This window comes from Gavialis gangeticus, unplaced genomic scaffold (assembly GCF_001723915.1).
Source record: "Gavialis gangeticus isolate Ggan-Ray unplaced genomic scaffold, GavGan_comp1, whole genome shotgun sequence".
Classification (NCBI taxonomy): Eukaryota; Metazoa; Chordata; order Crocodylia; family Gavialidae; genus Gavialis; species Gavialis gangeticus.
In genome coordinates, this window is record NW_017729032.1 from 115,439,854 (window position 1) to 115,458,585 (window position 18,732).

Below are 18,732 nucleotides of genomic sequence, written 5' to 3' on the forward strand. Positions count from 1 at the left end.
AAAAAAAAAAAAAAGAACCCAATCAGTCTCAGGCCTTAATAAGACCCAGTCACATTTAAGTAATATGAATAGCAAAGGCAATAACCCATTCTGCTTGTCTCTCTAATGCCTGGTCAGAGTTCTGTGCATGCTGTAATAATTTAAAATCATCTTATAGAATGTCTAGGACTCTAAACAAGCACATTTTTGTTTAGAAATCTAAAAGTTATATCAGCTGCTTTAGTTTCTATGGAACCTGAGTGCTTTGGAAAAACTCCACCCATAGCAGGTTGTCCCTCCTTTAGCCCAACCCAGGAGCTAGCTTCCTCATAAAGGCCAGCCAGCTCTTAGTTCCATTTCATTTATTTTATATGTGAACACCTTTGCCCCACAGCAAAGCAAGTAGTGACATAAGCAAACATGCAAATAACAAACAAAAAATAAAACCTCTGTTCTTTCCTCAGACATAGAGAAAGGCAACCCAGACTCTAAGATTTTCTCTCAGCCAGTCTCTCTCCTACCCTCCCTAGGAGTTTTTAACTTGTCCTTGGGCCAGCCAATCATCCCAGTCAGTTGGTCCTATGCAGGCAGGCTGTTCCTCCTAACCCCCTGCAGCTGGGCTTCAGCTCCTGAGCCATGCACCTTATTACATGCCCCATCATGTAGAGATCCTGATTTTCACTGATTAAAAAAAATCCCCAAATTTCAGTTTAAAAAAAATAACCCAAAATCCACATCTTTCCATGATTAAAACGAAACACCATATATATATATATATATATATATATATATATGGTGTTTCGTTTTAATCATGGAAAGATGTGGATTTTGGGTTATTTTTTTTAAACTGAAATTTGGGGATTTTTTTTAATCAGTGAAAATCAGGATCTCTACATGATGGGGCATGTAATAAGGTGCATGGCTCAGGAGCTGAAGCCCAGCTGCAGGGGGTTAGGAGGAACAGCCTGCCTGCATAGGACCAACTGACTGGGATGATTGGCTGGCCCAAGGACAAGTTAAAAACTCCTAGGGAGGGTAGGAGAGAGACTGGCTGAGAGAAAATCTTAGAGTCTGGGTTGCCTTTCTCTATGTCTGAGGAAAGAACAGAGGTTTTATTTTTTGTTTGTTATTTGCATGTTTGCTTATGTCACTACTTGCTTTGCTGTGGGGCAAAGGTGTTCACATATAAAATAAATGAAATGGAACTAAGAGCTGGCTGGCCTTTATGAGGAAGCTAGCTCCTGGGTTGGGCTAAAGGAGGGACAACCTGCTATGGGTGGAGTTTTTCCAAAGCACTCAGGTTCCATAGAAACTAAAGCAGCTGATATAACTTTTAGATTTCTAAACAAAAATGTGCTTGTTTAGAGTCCTAGACATTCTATAAGATGATTTTAAATTATTACAGCATGCACAGAACTCTGACCAGGCATTAGAGAGACAAGCAGAATGGGTTATTGCCTTTGCTATTCATATTACTTAAATGTGACTGGGTCTTATTAAGGCCTGAGACTGATTGGGTTCTTTTTTTTTTTTTTGGATAACTTTATATGGTGATTTTAAATTACTACAAAGTTATCCAAAAAAGAGCACACAGTCAGTCTCAAACCTTAACAAGATCCAGTCATGTACCAGTATGTTCAGACATATTCAAATGTGAATAGCAGAAACAGTACCTCATTCTCTCAGAAACTACTTCCTTGCTATATTATTCTCTATCACACAATAGACCTCCTGACTTTACTGAAATTTGTCTCAAATTGAACAGAGCAGTTTGCTAATGTATAACCTATCTTCTTTTCTTTTTTTTTTGACTGATAGATCCACAGACAAAATGTTCCTACTCTTATTTTGATATTTATGTGGGGATAAAACTCCTATTGGTAAAATAATAAAATCTCAGTATGTTTTCTAACAAATAGAGGGAATTGACAAATGTTCAGGGGATCTATGATTTAGTTATCCCTTAGAGAAAGGAGATTAATTCTTTTGGATTCTAATTTTAAAACAGAAAAACAAACCAACAAAAATCCACAAAATGAGCAACTATGCAGACTACAATGATCCACCTATCTACAGAGTTCCTTGAAATAGTTTTCCTTGTGAGTGAAAATTGAAGATGTCTTCCCACTTTGATGGTTCTCCTTGTTTACCTCAAATTTTAAGTATTTCTTGTTTAAGATCAGCAAATCTCTGGAAAAAATTGGGTAATAGCCTCAGGAGCTAAAATGATACTAGTCTTTTATGTCACTGGCTGCCCTAGAGGAAACAAAGTACAAAAGACAATTTGAAATTTGTGGGAATGATTGGCTTTCTTATTCTTCACTTTGACTATGATGAAAGGAGTACAGCCTCAGCTACAGCAGTCAACAGCCAAAGTCCCCTCAGCAGCCAAAGCCCCATCACCATGGCCAGAGCATGCAGTTCTGGCTGCAGTAGTTGAAATGTAGTCCTGCAGTCATCAAGGAAAGCCCTCTTCCAATGCTGCCAGAGCTTCAGCTCTAGCTGTGGTGAAAGTGGCACAGCAAAACCACCTCACCAGGATGAGGCAATAGCTCCAGCTGCAATGGATGCACTTTGACCCACTTGCCCTGAGCTACAGCTGGAGTCCATGTGATCACTAGGCAAAGCACTCACCCACTGCAGTTGGAGGTCTAGATGGAGGGGGCACAGCCCCAACTGCCCATGGAGAAACCACTGTTCACAGTCTGGTGTCACAGGGTATGCTGTTTGACAGCTGAAGGAGGGAGTGGATGTTGTGGGGACTGGAGATGTCCTTCTGGCTGGATTTTTTTTAGCATTGCAAGCTCTCTTCTGAGCATGCAGACAACATTTTGCATGCTTGTACATTTTTCAGTTGGTTTATTTTTAAACAGCTTAAACTAAGTAGCTGAACTGCAACTTCATGGTTGGTTGGTTGGTTGGTTGGTTGGGTGGGTGGGTTGGAAGGGACCTAAGCAGATCATCAAGTCTGACCCCCTGCCGTGGGCAGGAAAGGATGCTGGGGTCAAATGACCCCAGCTAGGTGAGTGTCTAGCCTCCTTTTGAAGACCCCCAGAAACTTGTTGAATTGAATATTTGTATGCAACCTTAGAGCCTTGTTACACCTCACACCATGAGCCACACAAATGTTGATTGGTGTTAGTTCTAACTCAAGTTTGGAGCAGTCACATTTCAGCAGAAGCCTGGAGGACTGAAAGGTAAGACTCCCCCCATTTCCCAATCTTGGTTTCCCCCTGGCTCCCAGTCCCCTTCCCCCAGATATCCTCTCCCATCCCATGGCTACTTTCTTGCTCCTCAGGTTTACCTGCCAACCTGCTCCCCCACTTACTTATGGTTGCTTGCACTATCCGTCCCAGGGGAGCAAGCAGGGAAAGACAACCTGCTTGCCCACATGCTGCTGCCATTGCTGCTCTTCTCCAGCCTGAATCCACCCAGAGAGCAGTAGTGGAAGTGGTGACTGAACAAGCAGGTTAACCCTTCCCGGCCTGCTCCCCCAGGGCAGATAGTGTAGGCAGTCACAAGTAAGTGGGTCAGAGAGGGCAGAGGAGCAGTGAGAAGGCATCTGGGATGCTAGGGATGGTCAGAGTTCAGTAGACCAGATCCCAGCCAGTAGGGAGGAGGGGTGGGTGAGGTGTTTATATTAAAGTGTAGCCTTGAGTAGCTATACCTTAGTGTAACATGAGCTGGGTAAAACAGGGCAAAGGTAAGCCTCCCTGGAGTGGCCTAATTTTGAGCTACCTAACAAGCACTTAAAACTAATTTCAGGCGTTAATGTGTGGATAATCCATGTATTAAGAGCTCCAGGAGCTGCCCCAAATCACTGTGCAACAAGGCCCTTAAATAAAAACTCTCAGCTTGTAGGCTGAAGTATCTGGTTGTTGCTAAGATCAGCTGCATACAGTTTGGCTTCTTTGATCAGAAGCATCTGAGTCTGAAGGTTAAAAAGAATTAAAGTAATTATTAATTAAATGATATGTTCTCTTTTGATAGATAAGATGATTGTATCTTGGTATCTGAGATACTAAGATACAGCTCTTTTCTAACCAGTCTTTAACGTTCTTCCTAATGCCACTTTTCATTTCTGAGGATGGAACATATTTTAAAAGTTGTTTTGCTTAAATGAATTGTGACTTAAACAATACAAGCACAATTGAATTTGGACCTACTAGAAAAAATGTTACATCCTAACTAACACATTGTAAGGGAGTATGAAAACAATTTCTGATTGATATCTTTTTGAATATGCAGGCAACTGATGGTGATCATAGTTAATTAATTTTATCTTTGAAAAATAAAACCCCAGTACAGTGTCGCAAAGATTTCACTAATGAAAAGAAAGAACAGAATATTGTTAAAGGCATATGAAAGTTTTACAAGAAAGAATGTGCAGGTTGGTCTGTCTGCACAGTCCGCATGTCTAGCAAGAAGTTGTTGTTAATTTATTCTGATTAAATCAGAAGCAGGAGATGATTAATGACATTAAGTGACTTTGATTAAAGCTGAATCAATCTAAGCTATTTGAAATAAAAGAACTATCAGGATTGGAAGAATGCCAGACAGGTTTGAGGGGAAGGAAGGATAAGAACTAGAAGAAATAGGTATTTGTGTGCTTTTGAGGATCCATGATGGACATTACACATTTTTAGTCCTTTGGGTAAGAATATGGCAAGTGGCTTCTAGGGCCCAAGCAGGGCTAAGGCTGGAGGCAGGGCAGCAGGTGGCATGAAGGTGACTGCCAGGGCCAGGATGGTGTCCAGCACCCAGCAATACTTCTCCATGGCCTCCATTGGCCTGGCCATGAACGAAGCCTACTGGTGCAGGGACTCCATGTGCTGTGTCTCCAAGACCAGGAGCTGCACCCAAAACTCCCAGTCTGCCTGGTCCCATGCATCCTCGTGGGTGATATCCTCCACCTGTCATCTGTTCTGGCGGGGGTTATCCTCCATCTGCCATGCCCATACATCCACCAGTCAGTCCTCTGAGACCATGATCAGCCAGTCCAAGACGAGTGTCTGGTCCTGAGTCCTCCTTCAGAGCCAGTGAATTCACAGAGCCCTGGCCATGGGTGGCAGTGACCCTGATGGCACATCCCAGCTGCTAACTGTGGTATCTCCCCTGAATAAAGCTGCGGGACTTGCATAACCATGAGAAATAATCTGCTTGTGAGAGTTTGCAGTATTTTTGAGATAAGATTCTGTACCAGGGGGCCAAGCAGTATCTGGCCTCAGATCAGGGATCATGAATGCATGGTTGCCCACAGACCATGGGAAGTCAACCAGGCAGGCCCACACCGAGGTCCAGGCCCAGGCCCAGGCCCAGGCAGTTGCCAACTGAGAACCCTCTGCCCTGCTGCTGTTGGGCCTGGGAAGCTGCCTGAGCAGGGACACAGTGAAGGACTTGCAGCTGCATGACCAGGCAATGACCTGCAGCACTTGCAGGGTCTGGGCAGGCTGCTGGGGGTGGGCTGCAACAAGCTAGAGCTGTCCCCAGTGGCCAGGACCTGACTGCATCTGGGCCTGTGTGCTGGCAGGCCTGGAAGGAACCTTTAGCATCCTTCAGAGCTAGACAACATGGGCCTGGCAGCTGTGTGGCACTGTGGTGTTAGGGAGCTGTGTTGGGGTGCAGGCAGGCTGGCTCAGCTAGCCTGAGGCCTGTGCAGGGGCAGCAGTGGCCAGCAGTCACCCTAAGCTCCCTTCACATGTGTCCCAGGACTCAAAATGCCTGAAGGCTTTTAAGAGCCTGGAACTGGGGTGCCATAGAGCTGGCCCAGCCACGGGGCATGATTGGTTCTCGGCCTTGGGGCTGAGCTTAGGCTGCCCCACTAATAGCAGGGATGATTGGGAGCACATTTGTTCCCAGCTGTTGTCTACATCTGCATTGCTGTGTAGTAAGTGATTGTGAGTAAATTTACTACTTGCATTTACAGGTAGCAAATTACTAATGAGTAAATTTTACTGTGTAGTAAGCATGTGCACATGTAGACATGTACACTTACTAGGCAGTAAACTGCACTACTGTTCAGTAAATCATCACTTTTAGACACACCCAGAGTTGCTTGCTTGGTCCAAGCAGAACAGGTCTTTTTTTTTTTTTGAATATTTTTTATTCAGACTGATCTGATACTCATAATTGGGGTAAGTCCTGAGTAACACTGAAGTCATGAATACCACTGACCTCAAAGGAAAGCTGAGGATGCTCAACATCTTGTAGAAAAGTACAATGGGAATCACAAGACTAAATACTAAATAGTTGAGGCAGTTTTCAAACTTAGCCTAGTGTTCTCTACAGGAACAATTTAATTCCCCACAAAGAAAGTGTATAGCTCTGAAGATTGAGAAGAGAATTTAGCCAAATATTACCTAATTAGCAAGATCTGTGCAGTAGTGTCGGTGGGCACTAACTGTGCACTGATGGTACTGCTCAGTAGTAATGACCTACTGCACAGTACCTCATTGCTACTGCATAGTAGTATTCAGGGGGAAAAAAAGCTATGCAATAGCAGTACTGCATAGTAACACTGGTTACTGCACATGCAAGTACTAAATTACTGCACAGTTGTTACTGTGCTGCACATGTAGACATGGCCAGAGTGTATTTTGCAGTTCTTTAAAAACATTGCACTTAGGATGACCAGGAGAATCGTGTTGAAAGAAACAATTCACGTCAAAAGTGGATAATTTGCCAAAGGATTTAAACATATGACTAAAGGACCGAGGAAGAGAGAGTGCCAGTGCTTAGTAAAACACTTTCTTTTATGCTATATATCATTTTTCATACAACATTAATTTGCTTAAGCAGGGTTTCTTTTTTATTATTATTATTTAGGCAGCTTGCCAGGCAGCAGATAGATAGAACCTTAAGTTTTTAGCTGAATGTTTTGCTAATGATGCACTAAATTGGTTAATTTTTCATTCAATCCAGTGCCTGTAACATAAATGTTATCAGCAACCCATCCTGTAATTGTATTGTGTGTATTGGGTCAGAGTATGTAGATGAGAGAATATTTTAAAAACTATGTTTTTTCCATTTAAGCCCTGATCTTCCAGTGAGATATCCTGGTAGACTCTTTGCCTCTCATTGCAGCTTCAGGGCATTAAAATCAACCAGTTAAATTCATGTGTCTAAATTCAGGACAGGGAGTTAATACCTCATAAGAAAAATAAAGACTAAAAATCTGTCATAATTATGCATGAAAATTTAAAAGTAGTTATTCAGGAATGAAGAAACATATATGTGGCCCAAGGCTATTACGCTCACATGCTGATGTGCCTGTGCACCCTCACTCAGCAATAGCCTCCAGATCTAGAGTGTACAGAGACTATTGTTACCCATAGGAAGGATATACTGTGTAAAAAAACTAGTTTCAACCAAAATCCAAATACTGTTTTGGTAACACATATGGGCATTCATTTTGGGAAGCATGGGTTTTAGGCTTGCTTATAAAAACCAATCAGGATTTCACCCAAAATATTGTATTATATTAATTAACTCATCATCAGGGCTCAAATGCAATGCATTTGGAGCAAATTATTTCTATACTCTATGTTTTCAACAAACACCAAGAGTAAATAAAACATAGTGATTCTTGGGTTTTTCTTCATCATCATATTCTTCTTTTCCCGTTATCATGTACTCTACCACTTCTGTCAGGTTCAATTGTCAAAAAGCCTATTTTGGCAAAAGGCCAGAATAAACCAGAATAAACATAAATTTTGTATTTCCTAAATAATGTATTATTTATATATTTAAAAAATCCTACTGTTGAAGTGCTGTTGTAGCGGTGATGGTCTAGGAATTATGTGAGAGGCATGGATTTCTTTGGGTGATATCATTTATTGAACCAACTACATAGTTTGGCTGGTTAGACAAGTTTTCAAATGCATGACAAGCATTCAAATGAAAGATATCCTCATTGTAAGTGTTAGATTTCAGTATCTTCCATGTTATGTTAATATTTGAGTGATGTTGTAGCCATGATGGTCCAGGGATTATGCAAGAGGCAAGGGTTTCTTTGGGTGATATTTTTTGTTTGATCAACTGTATAGTTGGGGTACACTTAGACAAGCTTTTGAAGGCAAGACTTCCATTTTTTATTTGTCATCTATCTCAAATAAATGTGTATATTTTAAAGAAATTTTAGTGATGAATTATTGTTAGTTTGTATACAATTAAAAACTAATTAATTACAAATCCATGATGCCTTGTAGAAAATATGGCATTTGACTGCCACCTATTGGATCTTTTAATCTGTTCATTATATTGTCTTCATTTTTTTAACTGACTTTGGACCAAAGTCAATTATAGTGATTTCATTGTTGTTGTTGTTTTTGTTTGTGTATTATACTTACTAACATCCTTTTTGATATTTTAATCTATAATTGCCTGATTATCTGCAGACTGAAAAGCTTTGTAATTTACCTAGCAAGTGCACTTGGCAGGAAGATGTTTGTTCATTCACATTGCAGGCAAGTTGTAAGTGACCATTATAGCATGATTCCCACAACATTTTCCATAAGAAAAGTACAAGAAAAGTCCAATAAATAAATAACATCTTAAGGAAGATGACCCAGATTGGACTTTCTGAGATTTGGTTCCTACCTGTAGGAATGCTTGAGAAAGGAAGGTTGAACACAGCTTTGGTTTGGTGCTGTCTTGTTTCCAAGAATGGAGCACAGACAGGAGGCTTTTCTTTGACAGTTGTCTAATCTTATTTGTGCCAAAAACAGTACTCTTCTCTATCAGTAATTTACAACCAAATGTTCTAGACTAACTAGATTCTTCCAATTCATGATGGCTCTGAATCTAATATATGAGTAATCACAAAAGAAAAAAGGAATAACTTTGCTTGTATCTACACTTTAACAAATATCATGTTTTATTATGACTTCAAAATAAGATCATTTCAAAGCCCTTTCATATTAAGTGATAGGTTAGATGTTTACATTCAAAGCAGAATAAATTTACTGTACGGTAGTATTATATAACACGTACATTATTTCTACAATGATGCATTTCACTTAGGGTCACATTGAAGTCAATGGCAAAAATGTCATTGATTTCATTAGGACCAGCACTTGATCTTTAATTGGCATCCTGATAAATGCAACGTCTGCTTAACTGGGAAAATTGCTAAGAAACAGAATTGGCAGACTGCATTCAATTACTTTTAACAAGGGCTAAATGACTCACCTAGTCTCTTTAAATGGTAAACTGGTGTTTTCTGTAAAACTATTCACTGTAGTTAATGAGAGAACATTACACTTTGCCAGAATAACTTCCCTACTTTTCGCTCCTTTGTTTACATCATTTCCTATTCTGTGAAAGAATGCTTTGTTAAACTGTTTTAAAGAATCAGTGTCTGATCAAGACTGAGTTCAAAATTTAGTATTTAAAAATAATCCTTGAAAAAACAGATATTTCCATAACTTCAAAAACAAAAATCAATGGAAATATTTATTTCAGAACAAAATGCACTTCCTCCTGCAGTAACTATTGTTGAAACACTTCATGGTGTGTATAGTAAGGATATGAACATGAAATTAACAAAATACTACTGGGGAATGAAGGTACCAAAAAATAAAATAAAATAAAACCAACCTAAACAAAGTGTCATTAATCTATTTCTCTTCTCCAGTTTAATAGAAACAAAGTGAGTAAAAGTAAGTAAAGTAGCCCAGCAACAAAATAAAATATAAGTCCTTAAATTGAGGGTCATGACCTTTTTCATGCTACTGAAAGGGAGGAGGTTCTTACCTAGAAACATGTCAGCTGTGAGGGAGATTTGAGACACTCTGGTATGAAAGAATTGGTTCTTGTAACAATATATTTTTAAAAATACATACTGTAATGAAGAAAAGTAAATTAGATTTTTTTTTCTGGTTTCGCTCATCGAAACAGTATCATATGATCTTTTATTTGAATTCCAATATTTCTCTTGCTCTTTTTGATACCTGGCAGTTTTATAGCAGTTTATAGACTAAAAGTGTATGCCATCAAAATGTATGCATATACATTTCTGATAAGATGGTAATTTAATTGACTCTTTACTGTTTGCACCAGCACGAGAATTTAAAAGCATTCTGATGTGTTGTAAATAAATTATACAGATTTTAACAGTCTGCTGTGTATACGTTAACATAGTAGAATACCTTTTCTGACTTCCTGTCTTTTCTCATTTGTTTTAAGACAAATAGAGCAATTCTACATCTCAGAAAATCCAACACTAGCTGTTATGTAAAGTTGACAGTTTCTATGTTATGAAGGATTCTGTTTTAAAAGATTCCTTGTGATATGTGATACCTAAGACCTTTTTCAAGGACTATAGTTCAGGGTGCTTACAACCCTGGAAAGTAGTTAGGATAGATTTCTTTAATTCACAAAATGAATTCTGTTTAAATAGAGTCTGGCTTCTTTGAAGAAGATGATTTGCTTGTGCCAGAAATAAGTTTGGTTTATATTGAGCATATCAACCTATCAATTCAAAATATTGTTAATTACTTGTATTACATTAAAAGAAAGCTAGTCATACCAGTTTGAAAAATGAGGATAGTAGATGGTAGCAATCATTTTGTTAAGTTAACTAAGAATAAAGTTTTCACTACTCCTAAGGGAGATGAGTCTCTTGGAGTACATGTGTATCAGAATAATTTATTATTTAGTGTACAAATTAGAGATGCTGTGCTAACAGATGTTAGTGCAATACCTGGTGTTTATTCCTACTTGCAACTATAATACAAAATGATGTATATTTTTCTTGTAAATTTCCCCGGTGTTTTGCAAAGATTCTGATTAATTTCAGTGGAGCCTGAATGTACTCAGTGGGCACATCTACATGTTAATATTAATGACATGCAATAAACTATGTTGCAATTTGCACTAGAGTTTATTGCTTCTGGGTGCAGCACTTACATGTGTACCTGGCACAGCAGCACATTGAGCTGGGCAGTAGAGCTGTGCAGAACAGCACCGTTTCATTTCAACTTCCGTGTCACTGTTTCAATGGGACATTTTGAGTTTCATTTAATTTTGAAACCACTGTTCCATTTTGTTTTGTCAAAATTGTTTCACTGTTTCAATGCTGTTTTGACATTTTGCCCATAAGCTATAATGGGGAAGCATAAAACTGCCTATAACTTTGTCATTTCTTGCCTGATTCAGATGAAATCTGCAGGGATGGTAGCCCCTGTGGAGCCCATGAAGTCTGCCAAGGAGATAGGTGCAAGGATTTCTGGGAAACTGAACCTCAAATTCTTGAAAGCAAAACTCATGTCATGTGTGTGTTAAGTATCCAAACAGGGGTGTAGGTTGTAGCCGTGTTGGTCTAAGGACATAGGCAGACAAGGTTCTTTGGGTGAATCTGATATCTTTTATTAGACCAACTTAAATAGTTGGAAAACAATTATTAAGCAAGCTCTCGGGTTCAAAAACCCTTCGTCAGGCTAAGGAAGTTTCAGCAGTTGGTGTGTGCTCTTCCTGGATGGAATGAAAAGTAAAGAAGCCAGTCTGGGCTGGTATGCATACAAGACAGGTAGTCAGTGAAAATGTAAGTTGAGGAGTCAATGGGTGAGAGTCAGAATACAGAACCAAAGATATTACTTACCTTATACACTTCATCCTCACACATAACAATTTGACTTTTAATAACCAACACTTCCTTCAGATGATGGGAACAGATATGGGCACAAAAATGGCCCCACAGTATGCCAACCTTTTTATAAGCCACCTGGAAGAAGACTTCCTCAAGAACTGCACCATCAGTTCCTTGATATACTTAAGATATATCGATGACATCTTCATCCTTTGGATTGAAAACCTACAATCTCTGATTGAGTTCCATCAGAAATTCAACAATCACCATCCCTCCATCCAACTTTCTCTAGAATATTCCAGCACCAACATCTCCTTTTTAGACATGATGATCAGTATCCAGAACGATAAAATACAGACCACGTTATACAAGAAACCCACAGACCAACATACATACCTGCACAGAACCAGCAATTGCCCTAAACACACCAAAAAAAGCTGTGTTATATAGCCAAGCCCTCAGATACCACTGAATTTGCACTGAAGAGAACACCCGGGATTGCCACCTCACCAATCTTAAAAAGGCTTTCACTCAACAAGGACACTCCTCCAGAGTGATAGATTGCACATTTGAAAGAGCCACCCAGATACCACGTGAAGAACTGTTGCAGTACAGAAGAAACCCCCCACAAATTGCACAATGCTGGATATGACATTTCACCCCTCCCTCAAATCCATATGGAAAATCCTCAAACAATTGCAACCTATACTAGAAAGAGACCCTATTCTTAAAGAGATCTTCCAAGAGCCACCCATTCTAGCCTTCAAACAAACACCGAACCTCGCTAACCTCATTACCAGAAGCAAACTTCCTCAGGCCCAGAACACACCAAAGGGATCCAGACCATGCCATGACAAGAGATGCAAAATCTGCCAAAACATCTCCACCACGCCCCGCAATTACTACACCCCACAAGAGAGTCATCAGCATTCCCGGATCTTACAGCTGCACCTCCAGAAATGTAAAATATCTCATCCAATGCACCAAATGCCCCGCTGGAAAATATGTAGGAGAGACCAAACAACAACTGCGCACCAGAATGAATGCACACCAGAAATCTATCAAAGACAGGAATACCCAGTTACCTGTGGGGGAACATTTGTCACAAGAAAAGCACTCTCTCTCCAATCTCTCAGTCCCGATCCTCAAAGGAAACTTACAAAACACTTCCCAGAGATGAGCGTATGAACTCCACTTCATCAACCTCCTGGGTACTAAAAATCATGGACTAAATATAGACATTGGATTTATGACACATTACAACCTGTCTGACATCTGACTCCCCAGGTATCTCTCCACTATTCATCACCCTTCTCTCTTCCCCTCCCCCCCAGCCTCTCTCTCACCCATTGACTCCTCAATCTACATTTTCATGCCTGATGAAGGGGTTTTGATCCCGAAAGCTTGCTTAATAATAGTTTTCCAACTATTTAAGTTGGTCTAATAAAAGATATAAGATTTACCCAAAGAACCTTGTCTACTTAAATATCCAAAGTAATTTTAGTATCAAAGTATTTTTTTTAATGAAATCTTCATATTTTCCCAAGCAGGAAGCAACTGTGATCACCTGAAACCTTAGATCCTGCTGCTATCTTTATTTCAAGGTAATTTGCATCACCACAGATCCTCACAGGAGGTTAGAGTTTTCATATGAGCTATGAACTGACTGCCCAGAGGAGTTTTCCATCTATTGACTCCTCTTTGAAATTCTAGGAAATATGAACTTTCATTTCTACGCAGGATAACTGTTACAATCTTTTCTCCAATGCCTGATGAAGGATGTTTGTGCCTGAAAGCTTTCAATTAAATAATTCTTTTTTGCCAAAATCTTGTTGGTCTAATAAAAGGTATCATCTCTACTACATGTCCTGATCTCCTCTAGTGTGTGTGTTAAGACACAGTGGGGTGAAAACTTCGGGCATGGTAGCCCCTCCTGAGGCCATGAAGCCTGCCAGGTTTCAAGGAGATCAGTGCAGGGGTTTCTGGGAAACTGCACCTCAGGATGCTGACAAGCAAAACTCGTGACATGGGTGACACTGTGTGTGTGTTAAGGTGCACCCACACTGGTGCTGGGGCCTCTACATAACATGGTAGTGTGCCTTCTCCTCCCATACAGCCTCAGTCTGGTCCAACACTTTAAATGACAACAGGTACTAAAATAACTTAGTAAGCAGCACAGTAGCACCAGCAGCATCTCAGGCAGCCAAACAGTCACAGAGCCTTTCTTTCCTCTCCTGCAGGAGCTTCTTCTCCAGCAGCTGCCAGAGAACTCTCCCTGCCATCCCCAGCCCTGGGGCTTTTATGTGCTCAGGGCTATATGTCCTTCTTGTCAGGTGTTTGGGGTGCTGGTCTAAGGACATGACACTGGCAGACAAGGTCCTTTGGGTCAATCTAATTTGGTATATTTTAGCAGACCAACTGAATAGTTAGAGAAATATATCTTAGCAAGATTTTGGATTGAAAAACCCTTCATCAGCCTGAGGAAGCACTTGCAGTTGGTGTGTATGCTGTTCCTGGATGGAAGGAATAGAAAAGAAGCCAGAGGCTGGCATGCAATTCAGGCAAGAAAGCCAGTCAGTGAAAATGGAAATGGAGGTGTCAGGGGGTAAGGCACAGACTGGGGTGAGTGGGGGAAGGGGGATGTAGCAGTGCAGGTAAAAGTGGAGAGGTGCCTGAGGAGTCACATGTCCAGCAGAGTAGTTCATATGCTTGCCTGTGAAAAGTGGTTTGTAAATTCAAAGAAGCACTGAACCTCACTAACCTCATCATCAGAAGCCAACTTCCTACAGCCCAGACTGAATGGATCCAGGCCATGACATGACAAGATATAAAACCTGCCAACAATATATCCAATATGCAGATATCTTCACAATACAATACATATTTCCATCAACTAGCAGGGATATAACACACAGGTGAGCTTGCCCTGTCCAATGACCCACCCCTGCACCAAGTAGTCCATGGCCCCATAATCTCTCTTGCTGTGTGGGACTCATCCATCACCTGTGATTGAAGGAGAGCTCACTGACAGCCTAACTTGTTGTACCAGTGCCCTGTGAGGGAGAGGTAGGTGTGATCTCCAGCCCAGGTGCTCCAGATGTCCAAGGTGAAGTGTAAGGCCACCTGCAGACCTGCCTTGTGCAGCTCCTCCCTCAAGTACTCCCTACATGCCTCATACAGAGAGGGCCCCACCCTCCTGCTGAAGGTGATGCATGCGGGCACTTGGTAGGTTGGGGCCACAATTGCTATGAGCCACCTGAACCCTGGTCACTCAACTAAGGAGAAGGGCTGGGCATCCACAGTAAACATCTCCCCAGTGCTCTGGGTGATCTTGCTCACCCTTTCAACACATCTCCCTTTCTGTACACCTTTCCCCCACTGTTCCAGGGTGGCCTGCCTTTGCTTTGTTCATATGGGGGCTTTGAAGAAAGAGGGGGACTTCTCTTTGGGCATCTTCTTGCAGGTGCCAGGCTGAGGAGGAGCAAAGGCAAGGGGGTGGTGCCTGAGGAGAGACATCAGCATCCCTCTCGTTCTCACGTGTTTTGTTCCTTAGCCCCAGCTGGTTTTGGCTCAACAGTACAGGCAGATAATGCATGTGGGATCATCTGCCAGCTCAAAATGATCCCAGACCACACTACCTACTCACTTCTGGGGTGCGGGTGCATGTGTGGATGCTACAAATTCCCCCTCCTCAGCAGGCAGAGGCACAGCAACAGGAAGAGTGGACTCAGCTGAGCCACTTGCCTCTGCAACCTCTACCTCAGCCTACTCTGAAGTGCCTTCTGGGGAAGGAGACCTGTCTCTAGGGGAAACTTGTGAGGTGCGGAGCACAAACTCAGATGATTTCTCCTCCTTCCCCAGAATTTCCTTTGCTATGGCACTCATATTCATCTCCATCCCCATTTCCAACTCTTCCTCTGAAACGGGAGGCTCAGCATGGGAATTGAAATGGGGGTGAAGGAGACTGTCATGCTGGTGCTGCTGCTTGTTGTCATGGTGGTAGTGGTGGTGGTGGGGGTAATGGCTGGTGCTCTTGGAGGGGATGCAGACTCAGGCACAAGCAGTGGCACTGGCACTGCTCCCCTGTCCTTGCTGCCTATAGAACTGGAAGCCTCACCCCTGCTACTTGTAGAAAAGTGGATGCATCTCAGTTGGGGGGGGACCTACATCTCTTCCTCTACTCCCTGTTCTTCCCCTCTCTGAAGGATTGCCAGCTGCCTTTCAACCATGCTTTATGGTGTGTTTCATAGTGTCTCGTCTTTATAAAAATATACAAATGTATATGTGCCTTCCTATATAAATTATATATTATAACATGTTGCAAGATATAAATGTGTAGAAATAAGAATATATAAATGTATCTGCCTTCCTATATAAATTCTATAGTATAATATCCAATATAATAATGGAATTGAAAAGAATAAATCAGTGACAGTGACCACAAGCTGATCACCTGCACCATCTACCATAAAGCTGGCAAGTCAGTCAGCAATACAGAAGTCCTCATCTTCAGGAAAGCTGACTTTGACAAGCTCATGAGGCTTCTCAGTGAAGCCCTAAGGGACCACAACCCAAAGAAGAGGGGAGCTCAGGATAAATGTTTGCTCCTTAAGGGAGTGATGCTGGATGCACAAGCAATGTCTATCCAATCTCGGAGGAAAGGGAGCAAAAGGGCACAGCATCCCCCTTGGCTCTGCAGGGAACTAGCGGATCTCCTGCATCTAAGAAGAAAGACCTGCAAAGGATGGATGACTGGATCCACCTCCAAGGAGGAATATTCTGCACTGATCCAGGCTTGCAGGGAGTGAACCAGGAAAGCCAAGGCTGTGACTGAACTCCAACTAAATACAAGTATCAAGGACAATAAAAAGTCATTTTTTGATATGTGGGGAGCCAGAGGAAAAGCAAGGGTAACATTGGACCCCTGCTAAACCAGATGGGACAACTGACAACCAATGCCGAGGAAAAAGCCAACTTGCTAAATAGGTACTCATTTTTTCACCAATCCCCAGGGACGCCCCTGCCCATTGCGGGACAGGAAGGCCTGGGTGAGAGAGATAACTTACTCTCCATCAGTGATGACCTTGTGAAGGAACATCTTGACAGGCTGGATAACTTCTAGTCAGCCAGCCCTGACAGTTTACGTCCCAGGATTCTCAAGGATCTGGCACGGATCATAGCTCAGTCGCTGGCACAGATCTTCAAGAACTCCTGGTACTCTGGTGAAGTGCCTGAAGATTGGAAGAAGGCCAATGTGGTACCTATCTTCAAGAAAGGGAGGAAAGTGGATCCAGCAAACTAAAGGCCCTGACCTCTATCCCGGGGAAGGTCTTGAAAAGATTATCAAAGAGACCATTCTTAATAGCCTGGCCGATGGCAACATCCTGAGGGATAGCCACCACAGGTTTGTTGTGGGTAGATCTTGCCTGACCAATCTTATTTCCTTTTACGACCAGGTGACCTATCACCTGGACAAGGGAGAAGAGTTTAATGTCATATATCTTGACTTTTAAAAAGCCTTCGATCTGGTATCCCATATTCACCTCTTAGCAAAATGGGCCAACTGTGGCCTCAGCTTCACCACGATCCACTGGCTGGGAAATTGGCTCTGTGGTCAAACCCAGAGCATGGTGGTTGATAGAAGTCAATCATCATGGTGTGCTGTGACCATGGGGTCCCTCAAGGCTCTGTCCTTGGGTCCATACTATTCAACATCTTCATTAATGATGTGGACAATGGTGTCAGAAGGAGACTGGCCAAGTTCATCGACAACACCAAACTGTGGGGTAAAGCATCCACACCTGAGGACAGGAGGGTGATCCAGACTGACCCTGACAGGCTCAGGAAATGGGTAGATGAGAACCTGATGGTGTTTAACATCAAAAAATGCAAGGTTCTCCACCTTGGGAAGAAAAACCCACAGCATGCTTATAGGCTTGGCAGTGCTTTGCTGGCTAGCACTATGGATGAAAGGGACTTGGGGGTCATGATTGACCACAAGATTAACATGACCCATCAATGTGATGCTAGAGCTACTAAAACAAGCAAAATGCTGGCTTGCATCCATAGTTGCTTCTCAAGAAAATCCCAGGACATCATTCTCCCATTGTACTCGGCCTTGGTGAGGCCATAGCTGGAGTATTACATCCAGTTTTGGGCTCCACAATTCAAAAAGGATGTGAAAAAGCTTGAGAAAGTCCAAAGGAGAGCCATGCACATGACAGAGGTCATTAAAACAGACCTTATGATGAGAGACTGAGAGCTATGGGATTTTTCAGCCTGGAAAAGTGCAGGCTCAGGGGTGATCTGGTGGCTTCTTATAAGTTTATAAGGGGGTGGTGACCAGGATCTGGGGGAATGTCTGTTCACCAGAGCACCCCAAGGGATGACAAGGTTGAAGGGTCACAAACTCCTCCATGACCATTTCAGGCTGGACAAAAGGAAGAACTTCTTTACTGTCTGAGCCCCCAAAGTCTGGAATAGACTGCCGCCGGAGGTGGTTCAAGCACCTACTTTGAATGGCTTCAAGAGAAATTTGGATGCTTATCTTGCTGGGATTCTATGACCCCTGCTGACTTCCTGCCTCTGGGACATGGGGCTGGACTCCAAGATCTTCTGAGGTCCCTTCCAGCTCTAATGTCTATGGAATCTATTAAATCAATGAATACAATAATAAAATAAAAGGGTCTAAAAAGAAAGCAAAATGTATTGTGGAATCTCACTTGTTATGTAGCAAGTAGGAAATCCAATCAATGGTAGTAGTAGCCTTTGCTGTCTAATGCTCCTGGGCTGCTGGAAGATAGCTCAGTAACTGTCAGACCCCAAGGTAGAAAGCAGGCCAGTTCAAACAATGCTGCCTTTAATGCTGTTTTTCCCACAGAGCACTGGGATTGGAAGGGTCCCCAAGGAAGGATCACAGTCACTGGCCAGCTACACAGTCCTTTCCCCCTCTTCCCTATCCCTCTCCTTACTTTCTGTTTCCTTGCAGGCAAGCCCAGCTTCAGCTTTAAGACTCAAAACATTTTGAAAATGTTTTGACTGTCCTCATTTCATTTTCAGGCTGTTTTGAAGCCCTTTGTTTCATTTTGATGTTGCTGTTTTGAGCGTGAAATGAGTCACACTCATTGAAATGAAACAGCTGGCAAAATTTCACACAGCCCTTCCTC